The 15556-nt window shown below is 40.6% G+C and overlaps 1 protein-coding gene across 2 annotated transcripts in view; it reads right to left on the bottom strand.

The window, feature by feature from the left end:
* Nucleotides 1-15556, bottom strand: part of KCNIP1 (potassium voltage-gated channel interacting protein 1) — a 235320-nt gene that overhangs the window by 18155 nt on the left and 201609 nt on the right. The gene's annotated exons all lie outside the window — the stretch shown is intronic.

Genomic DNA, 15556 nt, shown 5'->3' with positions numbered 1-15556 from the left:
TTTTCCTTGCTTTAAAAATAACTTCTTTGCATATTCAAATTGTTTCCCATGGAACCTTCTGAATATTCCAGAGACACAGGCAAGTAAGCAGAATGATAAACACTCTAGACAGCAAAGGGAAACAAAATTATTTAAAGAAACAGTAAACTCTCACCATTGGGGCCAACTAGGAATGGATAGCATGATTTAGCAGAAAGTTCAAATAACGGCATGTTAAGTATTAATGATAAAAATCTGAATGTATTTACAGTGTATTGTTTTGTAATGTCTACTAGATATCCTTAAATACTAGGGCAATATCTTAAATGGGAGCTACTTTGTACAAACCATTTGAAAGGCTCTAAAAACAGTTGTTGTAAGTAGTAGTTTAAGTATGCCTTCCTTATGGACTATTATATAATATAAGATTGCATTAGTTATTTAGAAAGTGTCTGTCAGTTAAAGCAAGGAATCTGTCCATCTCCCACTGAAGGATCACAAAGTCCAAGTCAGTGGAATTTTCAACGTTTTACCATCACAGAGGGCTAGGTGAGCGATTTCCTTTGGGCCCTGCCAGAATGCTTTCTATAAACTTACACCAGTCAAGAATCAATTGCCATCTAACCTTCTCTGCCTGTTGTTGTCATGCAGACATTACCAAATCCGTCTATTGAACAACTGTAAATCTGGGCTGGCAAGAATAGTGATGAGACGGGTGGCTGCTGGGAATATGCACAGACCATGTCTCATCCGGTGGCAACCCACAACAAGCACAGGCTGAGTTTCCACATCAGAGAACAAGGTGAGCAAGTGTATTAAATTGTGTGCATTTTTCTCATCAGTGTTGGTCTCACTGCACCAGATTTTCCTTGAAATTGTCACTTTCCCTTTTGAGACTTTGATCCCAATACAAAAGGAATCCATCAAATTAAGTTTGTATCTTGTACATATCCCCAAAGGTGATGAATGTTCGTGTGAAGCTCCAGTAACTTGGTAACAATTCCTAATTGCCATCTTTCTCATGTGCTGGGAAATACATATCACCTTATCCTGCTGGGACTAAGGCAGATGATTTGTTATAAATTAGATAGTGTTTACGCCACAGAGAGACAAGTGGCCAATTTCCCCAGAATTCATAATTCTTACAGAGCCTTTAATTATTGTTGTGTTTGTAGCTAACAAGATAAGTAGCAATTATCTAAACGCTGAAGCATTTCTATGTAAATGAAAGGGCTTATTCTCAAAAAGAAAGAAAGAAAGAAAAGGAGAAAAATTCACATAAGTCTAATTCAGAATGCTTATATAGATATTAATATTTTCATCTATTTTAACCCATTTTAACAGAGATATTAATTGTTGGTTTAAATCTCCTAGCATTGGATCTAAAAGCATTTTTATTTTTAAAATGCACATCTGTTTATCTGTGCATATATTCACAAGAAACTTCCGAAGGGGCTGCAGAGGTTTTCACATCCCTCCTTTTGCCCCTTAGGAATTCCCTGGGTACTGCCCAGGTGGCTTGAGTGAAGAAAGGAGATAAAGCAAAAATCACATTGAAATGCAAATAAAGAAAATGGGAATATTGTATTTTTTGAGTAAATGAGGTATTCTTGAAGACATCCAGTATACTGTTAGATTTATCTTAGCCAGAAGCATGAAAGGGTTTTTTGCAGTACACTTAATTCCTTGATCTTCCCGTGACTGAATTCCTCACAAGCTCAGGGAAATTTCTTTGCGGGAGCTTGAGAGACTGTTTCCGACTCAAGAAACAGCACTTGCTTCCCATCACCTTCATAAAAAATGCACTAAGTAATTATTGAAATATCAACTATTAAACTCACTTCATTAAGGAGGAACTGGACTTTATTAATAAATGAGTTGTTTGCTGTCTGGGTAGCAGGATCAATTTCCACATCAAACAGATTCTGTAATATCTGCATATTTGGAAACTGACTGCCAAGCTTTTTTTTCGTTTTCACCATTGGCTAAGTGTCAGGCTGTGGTAACATCGGTTGTGGAAGGAAATTTACTTCTTTGGGGCTCAAGATGCTGGGAAGTAGCCTGCCTGTGGATGTTAGGTAAACCAGTGACTCTCTCTTTCTTTCTTCTTTCTTTTACTGTATTTTATAGTAAGAACTATTAATTTATGTCACAATCCAGTATACACATATATATAAATGAAATGTTAATGAAATATTTTGAAACAAAAACTCCATGAAATGATCCCATCCCTCACTAATGTGAGCTGTGCTCCGGTCTCAGTTTTAATATATTCCTTTGTAAACCCGTGGTGGTTTTGACTCTCACGGGTCATGACTTTTGATTGGGCAGCACTGATTTAACTTGTCTACAGCTGTGGCAACCTCACAGGTGTGCCCACGCTGCCTCTCTCACATCAGCTCTCCCTTCCTTTTCTTTATATGCCTCAGGGTGCTGGCCGCTGTAGATACATTCACAGGAAACTTTAGAGGTGACGGGCAGCGTTTTTCACCACCCTCCTGTTGCCACCCAGAGATTCCCTGGATGAAGCCCAGGTAGTCCCAGTAAAGGAAGGAGAATGGCCCAGTTCGCTGCGTGCAGGAGGAGAGAAGAGCATGAACCCATGGGGAGCCTCCTTGACAGTTTCTTCTGAGGTTTGTTCAAAGTCTCTGATGCCAGATGTTGCTAGTCATTACTTTGTTATAAAAAATAATGATGAGCCAGTTACTAAGTCAGACTTGAGTTTGAATGGTTGAGATAAGAATTAACTTGAGATGTAATACTATGGCAATAACTACATAACAAGAATAAATTAGAGCACCTTCTGTTTGTAAAGTACTTTTAAGCCATTCAGTGTTCTCATGCCTGTTGTTCCATAACCTTATGTGTGATGGAAGTGAAGGGACCATTGCCCTGCACATGTGATATTAAGAAGTGATTTTCTAACTGTGAGTGCCTCACACAGGGATGAATACCTATCACTAGGGGCAAAGAGAGATGGAATCACCGACTCTAGAGGATGCTACACAGGAAATTCTCAGATTGAATAGTAGATGATTTAGATTAAGTGATCCTTAATGTTTTGGGATCATAGACTCTTCTGAGTGTGGAATGAAGGGTTTAGACTCCCTCAGAAAAAAAAAATGCACAATCACTGCACATTTGCCTATTCAGTCATGTGTCACTTAACAACAGGGATACACTCTGAGAAATGTGTTGTTAGGCAGTTTTGTCATCGTGTGAGCATCGTGGAGTATACTCACACAAACCTAGATGGGGTAGCCCTACTACACACTTAGGCTGTATGGTATGGCCTTTTGCTCCTAGGCTATAAACAAACCTGTACAGCATATTACTTACTGAATACTGTAGGCAACTGTAACACAATGGTAGGTATATTAAGTATTTGTGTATCTAAACATACTAAATGTAGAGAAGGTAGAGTAAAACTATGGTGTAAAAAATAAAAAATAGTACAACTATTAGGGCACTTACCATGAGTGGGAGTTACGGGACTGGAAGTTGCTCTGGGTGAGTCAGTGAGTGATGGTGAGTGAGTGTGAAGGCCTGGGATATTACTAAACATGAGGCAGACTTTATAAATACTTTATGCTTAGGGCTATACTAAATTAATAAAAATTTTTCAGTAAGAAATTAACCTTAGCTTACTCTAACTTTATTTTACAAACTATTTGGATTTTTTCAAACTTTTGGACTCTTTTGTGGTAACATTTAGCTTAAAATTCACACTGCCTAGCTGTACAAAAATATTTTTCTTTATTTTCTTATTTTATAAGCTTTTTCTCTATTTAAAAATTTTTTATTTTTATTTTTTTCTTTTAAAACCCTTTTTTTTTGTTACAAATGAAGACACAAACACACACATTAGCCTGAGCCCACACAGGGTCAGGAACATCAAGATGTCACTGGGCAATAGGAATTTTTTAGCTCCGTTATAATCTTATGGGACCGCAATTGTGTATGTTGTGTTGTTGATGGAAACGTCATTATGCAGAGCATGACTGTACTTTCAGTGAGTTTCTGTATCTTTTAAACACATCCAGCCCATGCTAAGCTATTCTAGCATAGGAGATCTCTTCTAAACCTTCTCACTAACTGGCTTTGTCTGAGTCCTAAGTCGTTGAGCAATGGGTGACAGATCTGGACCTAGAATCCAGCCAGTCCAGGCCCCTTTTATCATATCTGGTTTCCACGTGTCCCCACAGTGGATTCTGCTTTCCTCAAGCACAAATTGCAAACTGGCTTGTAGCCAGCCTTGCAGCACCCCTGCTCCTATGAAGCTGTGTGCTTGTGTACCAGTTAGACCTGGACTGTGAGCAGTGGGAGGACCCACACCTTGGGTCTTCTCCCCAGTAAAGTGTCCCCTCTGTTAGGCTCAGGACAGTGACCATGACTATCTCCTCCCTGGACTGGCCAATAGTGCCTCCTTCATGGTGTCTCTGATTTGGACTTTATACTTACCCAACTAGCTTTTTTTTTTTTTTTTTTTTTTTTTTAGATGGAGTTTTGCTCTTGTTGCCAAGCTGGAGTGCAATGGTGCGATCTCGGCTCACTGCAACCTCTGCCTCCCGGGTTCAAGCAATTCTCCTGCCTCAGCCTCCTGAATAGCTGGGATTACAGGTGTGCGCCACCATGCCCGGCTAATTTTTTTTGTATTTTTAGTAGAAACGGGGTTTCACCACATTAGCCAGGCTGGTCTCAAACTTCTGACCTCAGGTGATCTGCCCACCTTGGCCTCCCAAAGTGCTGAGATTACAGACATGAGCCACTGCGCCCGGCCACCCGTCTAGCTTTGAGGTTACAAAATGGTGATCCTTGGCTTCAGTGTGGCCCAAAGATAGGTCTTGTTTGACCTGTAAAATGTGTCTTAATTATTTTGGAATTAGTTGTCCATGTTTAAAGATGAGAGATCCATGTACAAATCTGGATGTCTGATTTGTCTTGGAAAATGGGATTATCTGACAACTTTGGTCTCAAATTCAGACACTTCAGCAGCCTGCTAGAGCTGAACACTGGCTGTCCCCTCTGGGCAGCCACAGCCTCTAGGATGCCCTGTTATTCACCCCTAGTTCACAGAATTCATTTATGCTGCTTGCCCTGTGCAATAGGCATTGAGTTTTTGGTTTTTGATCTATACCTACTTACCCTCCCACCTACAAACCACATAGCCTACTCCTCACTGTTTATTTAAACACATGCCACTTTGTTGCACAAAGGACTTGAAGCTGATTATAGGAAATAAATATGAAATAAAAAGAGATAAACTAATAAGAAAAACTGCCTCAGTAAATGTTGATTAGATTAGGAGGTGAAGACCATGGGGAAAAAGAGAACATGGAAATCCAGGCCATTTGTTTGAAGCAATTACTACACTTGAGCTGCAAATGGGCTCTGAGTTTTTACAAACGTCTGTGAAAGGAAAACGTAACCATTTCTTAGGGGGAGCAAAGCTTTTTCTGTAACTCGTCTCTAAAAGAACATTTCCAACTGTTTCTATATACGTGAGGCTTGCTAACAAAGGGCACAGAAAGCTGGTGCTTGAGAAGACTAATTACAAAACATGAACCTGATTAAGAAGCTCTGCCTTTGCAAGTCATGTGACCAAAGTCAAGTTAGTTTAAACTGTTTTTTACCTCTCTGATACTGGTAATACCACCAGGCGATGTCTAGGAAAGAGTGAGAAAACATTTTACCAAATCCATTCATCGAAAAGCAAAACACACTTTTATTGTCAATGGAGAGAGGCCGCTCTGAAGGTGTCCACGTCGTCCAGCTTGACTATGTGAAGAGCCTCTCGGTAGCAGAGCTGGAGCTAAGCTCCCTGTCCTTTTCCCATGGTCAGAACAGGCAAGAGCAGTGGGTTGCCTCCCAGTGCCCATGGCTCCCGCAGGGGCTCATTGAACATGCCCTCAGCCATGCAGTCATGCAGCCTGCAGAGATGGGATGGCACATGGCAGAGATGTGCAATGTTGGATGGGTCCTTGGAAACACTCACATGTTTGACTGAGGAGTGGCTTATAAGATACCCTCCACAATCAGGAGGCCCCCATTCCCCCTCTCTGCTTCTTTGTGATTGGAAGCTGCATATCTTGTAGGATTATTTGTTTGCTCACTCAATAACTGTCAATGAAGTATCTACTAGGTACAAGTCAGTGAATAAAACAGCTCTGTTCTCTGCTCTCTTGGAGCTTACAGTCTACAATTTTTTGATTCTTTCTTCCCCTGTTAAGCTTGATTAGTAACCAGATGCAGAAAAGGAAAAGGGTAGTTGCAGAAGAGGGTTAGCCCATTAGGATGTGTGGCAGAGTGGATTCCGGCCAAGTCCCCCATTATGCAGAACATAAAATACAAGACAAAATACCAGACCTGGAAAATTATCCATGGCACAGTGGAGCTGGGTGAGTCCAAGGTCCCAGGGAGCTCCACTAGACACTCTCCTGTTGGCTTTTGTGGGTCTATTTCGTGGTCGGCCTGGATTTCCTCTGTAGGCTCTTATTTGAACTTCTGCCTGTCTTGCAAGCACCCCTGACCATGAGTGTGTAAGGCAACTCAGCCACCATCTTGAGTGTGTATTAGTCTCTCTTCTGTCCCCCACTCTGCAACCTCAGACAGCAGAGGCTTATTTTCCTGCTGCTCTTCAAAGTGATCGTATAGGTGGGCATCCATTGGAGTGTTTTCACTCATTTCCTGACCTGTATTCCATGTGAGACACTTATTTTGCTGGATTTAGTTGCCCCTTTGATCCTTCTGGTTAGGTGGCATTTGTATTTATTTATTTTTTACAAATATGCTTTAGTTTTAGAGCTATTTTAGGTTACAGAAAAATTACACAGAAAATATAGAGAGTTTCTATATATTCCACCCTCACAGTTTCTCCTGTTGTTCACATCTTGCATTGGTGTGGTATATTTGTTCCAGTTGATGAACCAGCATTGCTATGTAAATATTAACTAAAGCCCATAGTTTACATTAGAGTTCATGCTTTTGTTGTACAGTTCTGTGGGTTTTGACAAATGCATGATGTCAGGTATCCACTGTTACAGCATTATGTAGAATAGTTTCACTGCCCTGAATGCTTTGGTAGCATTTTAATATAGATATGTTTAGAAGCATTGACATGCTCTGGTGTGCCAGGAATGTCATAGGTATTAGGAGAGAGATGAAAAGACATAATACCTGTTTCCATGAGTTCTCAGACTGGTGAAGAGGCATAAACATAGACCATGGATTAGAAACTCAAATGCCAGTAGTCATTGGCAGGTAATTCAGATGAGGACAGATGATGGGTGTACAACTATAGAGAGTGGTGGAAACTGAGAACTGGAGAGTAACTGCTCCACGAAAGGGAAACAGTTGTTACTCAACCAGTTGTTACTCAACCAGTTGTTATCATGCAGTCATTTAAGCCCAGTGAGTCCAGATCTTCAGATTTTTCAAGAGATGCCATAATTAACGATGGTTTGTTTCCTGGTTCTTAGCTATTATCAATGAATTTGACGTTTAGAACATACAGCATGTACCATATATAGCACACCTTTGGGAAGGATGTTGTGGGTTGCTGGTCTAGAATTTTTCATTGGCAAATCATTTCAAAACAGTGTTGACATGGTTTAGAACTGGGAGCTGAGGGGAGGAAGCTCTTAATGCCTCCTGGGTGACTTGGGACTAGAAGGGATGTCAGAGAAGGCTTCAAGGGGTGGTGATAATTCAGTTGAGTGTTGAAGAATGAGGGAGCAAGGAAACAGCATATGCAAAGGCATAGAAGCTGAAGATCCCAGGAGTGGTGAGCTCTCCTATGCAGGGCTAGAATCCCTTGAGAACAACTGGATAAAAAGGATTTTAAAAAAATCTCATCATTTTTGAAGGCTTTGGAGAGCTACCAAGGCAGCCTGCATGAAAACAGCTCAGTCCCTGTTTGAATTAAGTTTATCTGCCTTTGCTCTATTACCTTTCTGAAGCTGAAGACTCAACCAGATAGGTGACACATTTTTTATTCCAATGTGCACCCTTCAGTAAAAATGTGTCAGGCAGATTAAGAGATAAGACTAAGAGAAAAAATAGAATATAGTAATAGATCCACAGCTCATCTAGATAATTGGATTAATCATATCTGGGCTTTAAAATAATGGTGAACATTTGCTTAAGAAAATATACAAAAAGCTAGATAATTCCACCAGAGAACCAGAATATACACAAAAAGTCAATTAAAAATTGTAGAATTGAAAAATATATTATCCAAAATTAATAATTAAACAGGCCAATTTAAAAGCAGGCTTGACACAGATTAAGAGATAATAAATGACTTGGTAGATAGGTCAATAGAAAGATACACAGACAGATGCACAGAGAGAGAAAAGAATGAAATCACAGGCCAGGCACAGTGGCTCATGCCTGTAATCCCAGCACTTTGGGAGGCCGAGGCGGGTGGATCTCTTGAGGTCAGGAGTTCAAGACCAACCTGGCCAACATGGGGAAATCCCATCTCTACTAAAAATATGAAAATTAGCTGGGCATGGTGGTACGCACCTGTAGTCCCAGCTGCTTGGGAGGCTGAGGCAGGAGAATCACTTGAGCCCAGGGGGTGGAGGTTGCAGTGAGCCGAGATTGTGCTACTGCACTCCAGCCTGGGCAACAAAGTGAGATTCCATCTCAAAAAAAAAAAAAAAAAAAAAGAATGGAATCCCAGATAAGCTTGCATAAGAGACATATGAGACATGATGGAAAGTTTGAACATATGTATAATTGGAGTCCCAGAAAAGAAAGAGATAAATAATGATAATGAAGCGATATTTAAAGAGCTAATAAATGAAAATTTTTAAAAAATGAGTGAAATATATCAAGTCACAGAGTCAAGGAGCACTACAAACCTCAAGCAAGATAAACATAAAGAAAACCACTTATAAGAACATCAGAGTAAAACTGCTGAAAAATTAAAAAATAGAAAATCTACAATACAAGATAGAAATCATCAGATATAAACCAAACCCTGATTAAATGCTGCTTGTAAGCATAAGGGCACAGAAAGTAAAAGTAAAATGATGGAAAAGGATATACCATGCAAACACAAATCAAGAAATGCTGGCACAGCTATGTTTACATCAGCTAAAGTAGATGTTAAGGCAAGTAACTTTGCTAAAGATAGAGAATTCTCATGTAAAAGGGCCCATCTACAAGGAAGATAAAACAATTCTGGCCAGGCGCGGTGGTTCACGCCTGTAATCCCAGCACTTTGGGAGGCCGAGGCAGGTGGATCACCAGGTCAGGAGATCGAGACCATCCTGGCTAACACGGTGAAACCCTGTCTCTACTAAAAATACAAAAAATTAGCCAGGCGCGGTGGTGGGCACCTGTAGTCCCAGCTACTCGGGAGGCTGAGGCAGGAGAATGGTATGAATCCGGGCAGCAGAGTTTGCAGTGAGCTGAGATAGCGCCACTGCACTCCAGCCTGGGTGATAGAGCGAGACTCTGTCTCAAAAAAAAAAAAAAATTCTAAATTAATATGTACTAATAATGTAGCTTCAAAATACAAATAAAGCAAAGACTGATAAAAGGAAAAATAATAAATTCACAGTCATAATTGGAGTAATTTAAAAATACCTCTTTCAGTAGCTGATAAACAGACAAAAAATCAATAGGGATATAGAAGATCTGAGCAACATAATTAACAAACTTGTCTCATTGAGATGTATGGAGCTCTGTACTCAGCAATCATAAAATACTATAAATTTTTTCAAGTGCACATAGAATATTTACCAAAAGTGACGATTTCCTGGGCCATAAAGCCAATCTGAAAAAAGTTTAAAGAACTGAAGTTATTTAGACTGTTTTTGTCCAGAGTGGAATTAAGCAAGATATCAATAGCCAAAAGAAAACTAGAAAATCCTCAAAAATATTTGGAAATCAAGCAATATAGTTCAATTTCTTTTTTTCTTTTTTCGAGACAGGGTCTTGCTATGTCACCCAGGATGAAGTGCAGTGGTGTGATCTCCACTTCCTGCAACCTCTGCCTCCCAGGCTGAAGCAATCCTCCCACCTCAGCCTCTTGAGTAGCTGGAACTATAGGCATGTGTCACCATGCCTGGCTAATTTTTTTGTACTTTTTTGTGGAGATGAAGTCTCACTATATTGCCTAGGCTGGTCTCAAACTCAAGCAATCCTCCTGCCTCAGCCTCCCAAAGTGCTAGGATTATAGGCGGGAGCCACTGTGACCAGCCTAATTCAATTTCTAAGTAACTCATGTATCAAAAAAGCAACCTCCTGGTAATTAAATCATGGTAATTTTGAACTAAATGATAATGAAAATATAACATATCAACACTTGTAGGAAGTTGTTCAAGCTGTACCCAGGGGAAAATTTAAAAGAACATGACATACTTGAGCTGCGAATAATTTACAGGACTGTGTGCATAAAAACACAGAATGTTGTGCTTCCTCTTGAAATTGTATTCCTAGTATTTGCAGTGTTTCATTTTCAATGTTGCCTGAACTATATTGACTACATGAGATATTGTATTAATGATGGCATGCTGGCATTTGAAGATGTAATCTTTTCTTCCCCTTAAACATGGTTGATTGGTTTGTTCTGGATGAGTTTTGCATCATCTTTTTGATTGACAGCGTTCCCTAATATAATCAGTGGCAAAAATCCTCATTGGTGCTTTCGTGGAGCAGAGAGGGGATGGGATGGAAAGTCCCATTTGGTCCTTCAGCTTTAAGTCTTAGATTCTTACAGCCAGGCTTGGAGGGGAGTCATAAGCCCACTCAGACCCACACAGTGCATACAACTCATCAGCTCTGAGTTTTATAAACTTAACAATGAGCCCCAGGAGTGCTCAGCTGAGCCTTGATAAAGATTTTCTGAGTGTTCCACTCATTTTTTTCAGTCTTCTCAGTTCAATAAAACTCAAATCATGTTTTGCTTCAAGCATTTGTTCTCTTAATCTTGAAACCCCTCCTGCTCCTTTTAAGTGAAATTGAATTTATACATTTCTCATTCATTTATATACCTCAGTTCTGAAAGTGTCCTGAAAAAAGGAGTTCTAAAAAAAGAAAAAATCTTTGAGTGTTTCTACTTCCATTAGATAGAGTTTTCAAGATCAAATGACTTGGAAATTCCTCAATATTTAGTGTATTTCAGTAGACAGCTCTTTCTCTCCAAATGGGTGTGTTTTTAATATGGCCTTCAGGTCAGCACAAATGTTGAGGTGGGTGGGGAGAGGACTGTCAAATGGCCCTTGCAGCTTCTCAGGAGCAGGGCAATGGTGGAAATTAATGGTCACAAACATAATGCAATTATTAAAAGTCAACAAAATCACTACACAGAATGTGACATAAGTCATAATTCTGTTTGTGTGTGACAGTGTTACATTCATCCAGATATTTTCCAAGATTGAAGAAACAGACGGCTGGGAAAGGAATTATCTAGATTCCAGCACTAGAGAAAGCAGTCCTAAAAGATGTGTCAGGACAAGGAGCAAGGCCATGTACATTAGGGACTCTCACGTGCCCTCACCACTGCAGCAGCATTCTAGTCCAGCTAAGGCCATGGCCAGGCTGCAAGGCAGAAATGTCAGTTTCACTGCAGCAGCTCAGCTTCAGGCACAGATCTCTAGAGGATGTTTTAAGTAGACCTTTTTGTCTGGAAAAAGTGCCCTGGGATGATTTTTTTTTTTTTTTTGATGATTTACTGAGGTAGTTCCAGCAGTCTCTGCAGCTCTAGGAGGCAATTAGTCAAATGACGTCCCAATCCTGCCACCAGCTAGTGTATTTTAGTAGACAACTCTTTCTCATCTAATTCAGGTGGCAGTAGAGAAACTTCCCACTGTTTCTCCTTTGAACCCAGCTGGACACCACTCTGAAGTTCCAACACATGGAGATAGCCAGTAAATGAACAATTGATGACCTGCGTTGAAGAGAGAGGGCATGTTGCCTAGGGTGAGTGGGTCTACAGTATTTCTGCGGGAAATAAGAGGATTAACACGGGTGGGATTTTAGTTACTCCTCTTGACTGAGGGGCTGAAATGACAATTCATTGCAAATGAGGAGTGTCCAGGGAGAAAGGGCACTTTTAGTTTTAAGACGGAAAAATGAAGGGGCAGAGAGAGGTTGAAGGAATTGCTCGAAGGAAAAGTAAAATTGGCACAAGAATAGTTTTATCTCAAGTGAGCATAGAATTTTCTCCTGATGGAAACTCACTGGGTTCAGGTCAGGCTGAGATGTGAACAGCATATCTTTCGGCCTGCTTTCTGAAGAAGACGAGTTCATTGCTCTGCAGATAATTTGACAACTTGCTAAGTGATGGTTTCTGATTAGAGAGCTAGCTTTGGTGGGCTGGTAAATATCTGACAACTGGCTCTTGGGGAGGGTGGAAAAGCCTGATTGATACAATTTTCCAATTTCCTTGTTGTAAATATTCCCTTCACGGCCAGTTCAGGCTGTTAGTGTGAAGTTGTTGAAATGAAGTGATCATACTTTGGGAAGCACGGTATGACCCAGCTCTATCACATTACTGCTACTGTTTTAGAATAGCTGGCATATGTTTAACTGTCCCAAACAAGTGTGCTGAAGACTCCAAAACCAATTTCAGAGGGTAGGCTTAGGCCCTGTAATCCACACTAATAAACCCTTTCTTTGCTGTTCGTGTGAACATAAATTTCTGTGCTTGATACAGAATAATCACAAATAGGAACATAATGGAAGCTGGCCATGTGAGCTTTTGCTGGATTAGGTATTAATGTTTCCTTGTATTAACTGCCTGTCTTGGTGAGCTCAGAGAGCATGGTAATAGTTTTAGAATTGATCTAATCATCTCACTGCCTCTAAGAGGTATATGGTTATTAGACTAATTCAAGCTAGAATCATACCCACCTTGTAGCTGTAAATCTAAGTGAGATAAGGTATGTAAAATGCTCTACATGCATAGTAGGTGCTCAAAAATGTTATTTCCATCTTGTCGTATATTTTGACTGTGATTTTAAGGGTCATTCTCAACAACAGAATCCAATAGTCACATCTGTTAAACACTGTCTCAATCATGATTGTGCCTTTCCTGATGGATCTAGTTAATTAATTGTGTTTCTCTTCAGTATAGGAAGATTTCCTTGTTCTGCTATTTATTGTCAGAGACACAACTCAATTGTCAGTTGAGGTTGGACATGAATAGGATAAAGTAAATATGATCATTTTATGTTAAAGGTAATGGCCACCAGCAAACACAACCCTCTAGATGAAAGACTGTTGACCATCTCAGTCCGTGGAACAGAACAGGGGGTCTGTGGGTGGTGGACACCAGAAGTATAGGACTTGGAACATTAGTGAACAGACATAACAACTGACGGCCACTAAAGACATTTCCTGGCTCTGTGTCCTCTGCCCTTAAGAATCCGGACAGTCCATGAGCGCTGTTACAGGCCATCTCTTAGCTGAAGAAGTCAACTGGGCATTACCTTCCACTGGAACATGAGCTTCTAGATGCAAGGATTGCAGTCAGTTCATCTGAGAATGTATGTATATCTGCCTGCCCAGAGGCAGGGAGAAGATGGCAAGGTGCTATCCTCTCCAGGACTCAGCTCTGAAGCCTTTTAACTGTGCACTTAATAAATGAAGCCTTGGCAGACACACCTTGAATTATTAATGAAGTTATTCAGCTTTGATTGTTTCCTTCTTTTGGGGAAAGGTTATTCACTCAAATGCCTTTGATTAGACTACACAATACATCACAATTGGGCATATTTTATGTGCAACTTCATGGCGATAATAGTTCTGTCTCATTTAGAAGCAAATCAGACATTATGAACTTCGTGATTTATTAATGTATTGATTTCTATAAATGTCAGCGCATCTCACATCCCGCCAGAGAGCCCGGGAGCAATCAGTGAAGGGCCAATAAAAATGTAAAATGAAACCATCATAAAAAGAGGAAATACTGCCTGTTTCCAAGCCCTGCTGCCTCTCTATATTGTTTCAGGGTCTACATCATTACCATGAAGGCATCCCCCTACCTGCAAGAAAATAGCCTTGATGGGGGGGCTCTGTCCTGCTTAAATCTATTTTAAATAAAAAAGAGGTTGTATGGCAGGAGAAATAAAAAACAAGAGGTGAAGAGAGGGACCTGGAGGGGCCCCAGGGCTGGTGCCTGGATTCCTCATCCTGGAGAAAGCAGGAGGAGGAGGAGGAATCCCTTTCCGTCAGATTCACCCCACAACAACCCCGCAACTTCCTGCTGAGGAACCTTCAAGACACAGCCTAGATTTTCCTGCTGGCGCTGAAGAGTCCATGCTAGGGCCCTGGTCTACATTTCCAGCATGATTCCCCAACACTTCCTGTCATGAATCCTCTGCAATAGCCCCAGAATCTACTGGTGCACAGACTCCTGTCTACCAGAGCATGTGATCATCTGGCACCAGTCCTATCCACCCTTAAAACATGGCATAAGTGCCATCTCCTCTGGGCAGCTCTCTCAGACCACTGCAAAAAAAGCTCTCTCTGTCCAAATTCCCAAAGTACTTATCATCTCTAGCAATCACCCGGCAGGTATCAAAATCTACCTTTGGGTGTCACAGTTTTCATATACAAGGGTGGGGTAGGGGGAGATTGTGTCTTGTGCTTATTTTTGTTTTATTTTCGTTTTCGGTGTCTCACTCCCTCTGTGATGTCTAATATCTGCTTTGCACATAGAAAGTGACTAGTAAGTGCTCATTATTTGCTAAAAGTGTGTAGCACTAAAAGGAACTAATTGGAAAATATATTAAGAGTCCCGAGACAGTGGCCCAGGGAATATCTGGAAAGTATTTGGCTAATTTAGTGGGTAATTTTGTAATCTGAGAGTTTAGTTCAGAAATCACAATCTGGAAGCCCACGGGGTACTGTTGTTTTGCTTCTTTTATTTTTTAAATTAATTTTTTTTTTTTGGTAGAGACGGGGTCTCACTGTGTTGCCCAGACTGGCCTTGAACTCCTGGCCTCAAGTGATCCTCCTGCCTCGGCCTCTTAAAGCACTGGAATTACAGGTGTAAACCACCAGCCCTGGTCTGTTTCACTTCATTTAAGTGTGAACTTTATCAACATTTATTTCACATAAAAATATGAACTTTTGGCTTTCCTTTAGAAATCTGAAATTATGGCCATGCCAGGCCCACATTCCCACATGGCAACAATTAAACCGCAGTCCCCTCTACTCCCTATTACATTTCCAACACTAAGACTAAGAGCTGTTTGTTAGAGTCATCATCACTCATTTATATACCTGAATCTGCAGTCCCTGTTCAACAATTCCTTTCCTCTGCCTCCTGCCATGTTTTCCTAAGTGACTTTTATGTGTTTTGTGGTGGTCTAGAGACATGACAGAACTTCATTTTTGGGGGTCCCAAGCAACGTGGTGAAGACAGGATGCCCTGTGATTAAAGAATCAAGCTGTGTCCTTAAATGTACTGTGCTGCTAATATCACGTGTGTTGAGAATGGAACAGACCTATAGGTTCTGAGCCCGGTGCATTTCAGCCTTATACTTTACAGAGTACTTTCACATTGCTTAACTCCTGTGAGGTATGCATAATATTATTCCCATTTTACAGAAGAGAA

Source organism: Pongo abelii, chromosome 4 (assembly GCF_028885655.2).
Source record: "Pongo abelii isolate AG06213 chromosome 4, NHGRI_mPonAbe1-v2.0_pri, whole genome shotgun sequence".
NCBI classification, from domain to species: Eukaryota; Metazoa; Chordata; class Mammalia; order Primates; family Hominidae; genus Pongo; species Pongo abelii.
This window is presented reverse-complemented; position numbering and strand designations above follow the sequence as displayed.